Source organism: Cynoglossus semilaevis, chromosome Z (genome assembly GCF_000523025.1).
Source record: "Cynoglossus semilaevis isolate Cse_v1.0 chromosome Z, Cse_v1.0, whole genome shotgun sequence".
In the NCBI taxonomy this organism is placed as follows: Eukaryota; Metazoa; Chordata; class Actinopteri; order Pleuronectiformes; family Cynoglossidae; genus Cynoglossus; species Cynoglossus semilaevis.
Window position 1 is genome coordinate 6,988,751 of NC_024328.1, and position 5,585 is coordinate 6,994,335.

Sequence of the window (5,585 nt, forward strand, 5' to 3'; positions counted from 1 at the left end):
TTTTTTACTTGAAAGGGGAGAGTGCAGCTTACTCTTCTGGCAGCTTCCTCATCAACACTGAATAGCCACACCGTTCCTCTGCAATTTTATTGAGTTTATAAAAGTATCAGAATACATATCATGTGATCGTGTGTGAGTGTATGAATAGGTATGGAGTAAGAAGGTGGGTGTGAATGGGAATGTGGCTGTATGTGGTCATTTCTCCATCAGTCTTGAGCACACTAGATTATAATATGAGAAGCAAACAGTTTCTTAAAGCGACAGTACAGCATGAAGCAATGATAATAAATTAAATTCTTCCAACATTTCCCTCCTGTTTATCATTGATGAATGCCAAATTCTCTTATGATGCATTATGGCTCCTTAGGCTAGGGTTTCCATAACACCTACATTTTCATAGCACACAGTTTGATTTGTTTTACCAGAGAGTTTCCAATTACTCCCCATTGGCAATTTAGTCCAATTCAGAGACATAGTGATCAGATTTTGCATGTTGGAAAAATCACGTTGGATCTTCAATTGATTCCAAATGTTTTTGTCTCTGTACACATTTTTATCTGACATTGTGGGAATCCATTGACCTGTATATTCTACTGTATATATCCTATTATTATATATCCCATAGAATTTGGACATTTTCAGTGAAATGTTTAGTGAAGGGCTGCAGTAGGTGTTATCTGAGTGACCTTCACAGTCAAGGCGGTATGCAGCTGGGGTAGCTATTAAGCCCAGACGTTACCATGACATTCCTTTTTGTTTAGCTAATGAAACATGGGTCACCGTATTGTGCTTCTTCTGAAACCTTGACAGTAGCAGCAGCTGTGCTTTCTTTATCTGTTATTATGTCTTGTACTGGACTTTTTTGAGATTTCAGTTTGTGCACCTCAAAATCATCGTCTTGCCCTGGAGTGTGCTTTAAATGCAAAGTTACATGCAGTTTATCAACTTGTTGGATTTGGTCTGGCATTTTTTATTTTGCTAAGCAATGTTGTTGGGACACTCAAGGGCGGAGTGTTCCAACAACACGAAATAACCTCCATTGTCACTGTAAATGGTCCGTGGTACACCAGATCTTGGTATAATCTCTTTGACCAGTGCTTTTGCCACTGTAATAGCATCAGCGGCTTTTGATGGGAACAATTCTACCTATTTAGAAAAGGCATCCACTATGACAAGACAGTATTTTTGTCCTTCACTATGACTAGACAGTATTTCTCTCATATGTAGCTCCTGGAACGGGTAATTATGTTTTGGGAACTTAACTCTTTTTGGTCGGATGTTTCTTTGTGAATTATGTTTAGCACATGTTAGACATGCTGCACAAAAACATTTTTTAGTAATGATTAAATCCATAGGTGGTGAATACTTTGTTTATAGTATTCACCATCCCTCCTGTTGAGACATGGCAAGGCCCATGGCTCAATATTGCAGCCCATTTAAACAATGATTTTTGTAAAATTGGTTTACCTTCAGGTGATACATATATTTTATTGACTGTCTGACCTGACCCTTACATCACTTTCTCTCACTTCCTCTTTACTTTCTTTTCCTGTTGATGCCCTTATGACATTGTGAATGCAGTAGAGTTGACATATACTACAACAATCATGTGTTACCCTTACATACATCAATATATGTCTCTCACCCCTCTTTTTGTGAAACAGTACATACAGTACATGGAACATATCTACACTTGTCATTGAAGTGATATTGAAACAGTGACAGGGATTATTTGTAAGGCATGTGTGTTCTATGTAGCAGCATGGCCCTATTTGTGATTGAGAACTGGGCCATCCAATAAGAACCTAGTACAGTACAGTAGTAGAAATAGAAAAAAAATAGTTTCAGAAACATAGAACCAAATAAGCAAAGCAATAGAAAAGTAACTTAAAATTTAAAATTTAAAATTTAAAATAAATAATATTATAATCTTTTTTTTTCTTAAAAGGAAAACCATATATATATATATATCCTATGAAGGGAAATATCCATAAGTAGTAGAAATAGAAAAAAAAATGTTTCAGAATAAATAGTAATATAATTTTAAGGAAAACCATATATATCCTATGAAGGGAAATATCCATAATCCATACTAAAAAGACAATATTACTCAGAAAATGTCAAAGTTAGGAAAAAACTGAAAAAAAAATATGGCTAGATTTTGAACCAAATATAATTTTGGATGTAGCAAAACTAGCTCAGCAGATAAAACTGTGAACTGTGTGTCTGGTTTAATTGGTTATTGTCTAATGTCTGGTTTGATTGGATATTGTCTAATGCATGGTCTATATTCAGTGTTTTGCACGTTAGTAATTGTCCTACATCTGCATTGCCTTGTGACCATAATGTTGTCGGTATCTCTGCTAAGAGGTTCTCTTCTTCTTTTGTCAGTAGAATTTGGACATTTTCTTTGGATAATTCAGTGAAGGGCTGCAGTAGTTGTTATCTGATTGTTATTCCCAGTCCAGAGTCAGTAGAATTTGGACATTTTCAATGGACAAATTTAGTGAAGGGCTGCAGTAGTTATTATCTGATTGCTATTTCTAGTGAAGGCTGTATGCAGCTGAGGAAGCTATTAAGCCCAGTTGTTGCCATGACATTCCTTTTTGTTTTGCTAATGAAACATGGGTCACCGTACTTGCTGCATTTTATCTCTCTGCTTCTTCTGAAATCTCTCTTTATCTGTTATTATGTCTTGAGTTAGAATTTGTTGAGTTTTCAGTTTGTCGCGTTTTTATCAAAATCATTGTCTTGCCCTGGAGTGTGTGTTAAACACAAAGTTACATGCAGTTTATCAACTTGTTGGATTTGGTCTGGCATTTTTAACACACCTGTTATTTTGCTAAGCAATGTTGTTGGGACACTCAAAAGTGGACCAGTGTTCAAATCTAATGACCAAAATATAGTTTGGTGTGCCTGTTCCTTGCACAACCATAACACCAGTGTTTATTTTGTCTATTCTTTTCACAGTCATTCCACCATTCTTATCGGGCACAATCGCTAGTCGTAACTGTGACATTGTTTACTGGACAATTTGGTGCCAAAATAATTTGCACTTGACATTTATTTCCATTGTCTGTATTCTTTTGATTCTGTTATGCCTTTTAATTCTTCACAGCACACAGTTCTACGTGCTCCTGTTGGATCTTTTGTCTTTGGTTGGTCCAAGGTTTTTAACTTGGATACGAAGGTTGGTGGGGGGTGGGAACGTGTCATACATTCTTCTGTCTGCATCATCTGAAAGTGGAGTTGCTGTATCAACACACTCTCGGTTCCTATGTCTGTTTGATGCTATTGTCTAATTGTCCTCAGGTCTGACATATATAGTAGTTTTTTATTCATATATTGATTGTAGTTTTTTATTCTGAACCATTGCTTCTGCTTTTAATTGTTTTAGTTCTATTCCATTCTTTCTCACACGAGCTTGTTGAAGCCAACATTCAGACACACTCAGCCCAAACTTCTCTTCTTTTTTTTTGATGCCTTTTGCCTTTCTTTTTATGGCAAGCACAAGCTCTTCCTGTTTTAATTTCCCTTAAAATCATACTTTTTCTGCCAATTATTTAAATCTTTACATTTGAAAACATTTGAATTTGAATGAATCTGAATTGTACTTAGACATGTACTTAACATCCCCTTTAAACTCCAGAGTATTTGTCTTTTTGTTACATAAGTCCCCATTTTGATTTTTTTTTTTTATTCAATTTTTTAATTTTTAATTTTTGTTATTTTACACCGTTAGGTTTCAGACTGCCCGCTGATTTGATCACAATTCCTCCTCAGTCACACACATTCACACTTTTTTAGGCCTTTGGTACTCTAGGGACTGCTGCCCAGGGACTTCAACCTATATTTCAACCACGCGCTGGTAATAAAAAATTGTTTCTCACCCTCGTCCCCATTAGGGATTTCCTTAATTGTCCCTCAACTTTCCCTTTTCTCTGGTCCATAATGTAGCAGTTAGCAAAACTGCCTTGCAAGTAGTGTGCAGAGAGTCCTGGGTTTGGTTCCAAGAGGAACTGCATATCCCTAATGGCATCGCCCATGTGGCAGCCTGTGTTATTTAAAAAGACTCACATTGTAAATTTCCTCATTGTGGGATAACTAGGTGATTTATTTATTTATTTTTTCTGGTCTTTTGATTATAGTCATTCATTTCAAGCATAGATTTACCAGTAACATGCATTAAACTCGCCACATGCAGCCATGAGCGATCTTTAATCGGCTCAACAAAATTTGCTGCACCTCTGCAGAGCGACCTAGATCTAAAAATCACTGTTTGTAGATTCAGTCTTCATTCCATAACCATTAGATACTGCAACAACTTGTTAGAAATGTCTGCTAGAAAAAGTCCATCTAACCTTATCTTAGATATCTTCTGGTACATTTTCATTCTTCTTCATTCATTTCATTCTTTTATCACCATAATCTGCTGCACATCCTTTCAAAAATCTCTCTGTTTAGCCAATCAACAAGCTTCTTCTATTTCTTGCCATTTTATTGAAGTATTTTGTAAACTTCCAGACATCCATTACTTATAGTACTGCTCACTTTGAATGAAGTTAAAATCAATTACAGGAACGAAGAAGATTTAAGTATTATATAATGGCGCCGTGTAGTGACTACTATTTAGCACTGTTTGAGAGAAGTTATTCACAACATTGTTTTATGTTTTTTGTCTCCTTTAAGGTCTTATTAAATATGTAGGTGTGATTAATTTACCTCACGACAGCCTGACTATTAACACTGTTGTGTAGAAACGTTTATATCCAGGGCGTTGGGTCTCCAGGCTTGACTTTTGACACGTCTGTATTAACGGCCGGCATTGGAGAAGCCAAAGGTCAAGTTGATCTCAGAATGCATGTTTCTGGCCACTTGGACATTAAATTCCTTTCAGGTCAGCATATACATGTCATGTACATGTAATGAGACTGAAAAAGGAATAATTGGAGGAAAGAATGAGGAATTGAACAAAACGCTTGGTTAGTTGTCAGCATTTTAGGCAGTTTATTTGAAAAACACATACAAAAAGATCATATACAAGACAACAAATAAAAAAGAGACAGAACAGTTTGGGTTAAGCTATGCAACTTTTTGCATCATCATTAGTAATAAATACAGTACAAAATCCACCCAGAGTGAATCTAAAGATTTTTCACAATATTTACTGATCATGTTATTCTTCATTATGATTTAGCTATTGCTTTTATATTATTGATACATACTTCTACTTTTCTAAAAAATACTCAAGATCATAAAACATTGCGCAGTTACAGCAAAACAGCAGTGTGTTGTACAAAGATGGCCACTTCCCTTTTTCACTGGCAGGTTAATAATTGAACATTGTTTTGTTTTTGTTTTGTTGTTTTTTTTCAGCAGCAAAGAAACATGTGAAATATTCAAGAAGGTACAGCATCATATTAAACACATCTACAGAGCTACTCCCACATACACATAGGAAAACCTGAGAAGGACATGCATTAAAAAGCTTGTGCTTTAAGTTCTACTGTTCATTCCGGTTCATCAGCTTGAGTTAATACTATGGCTACTGTCCAGTTCACTCTGGAGTTATGGGTTTACATTGT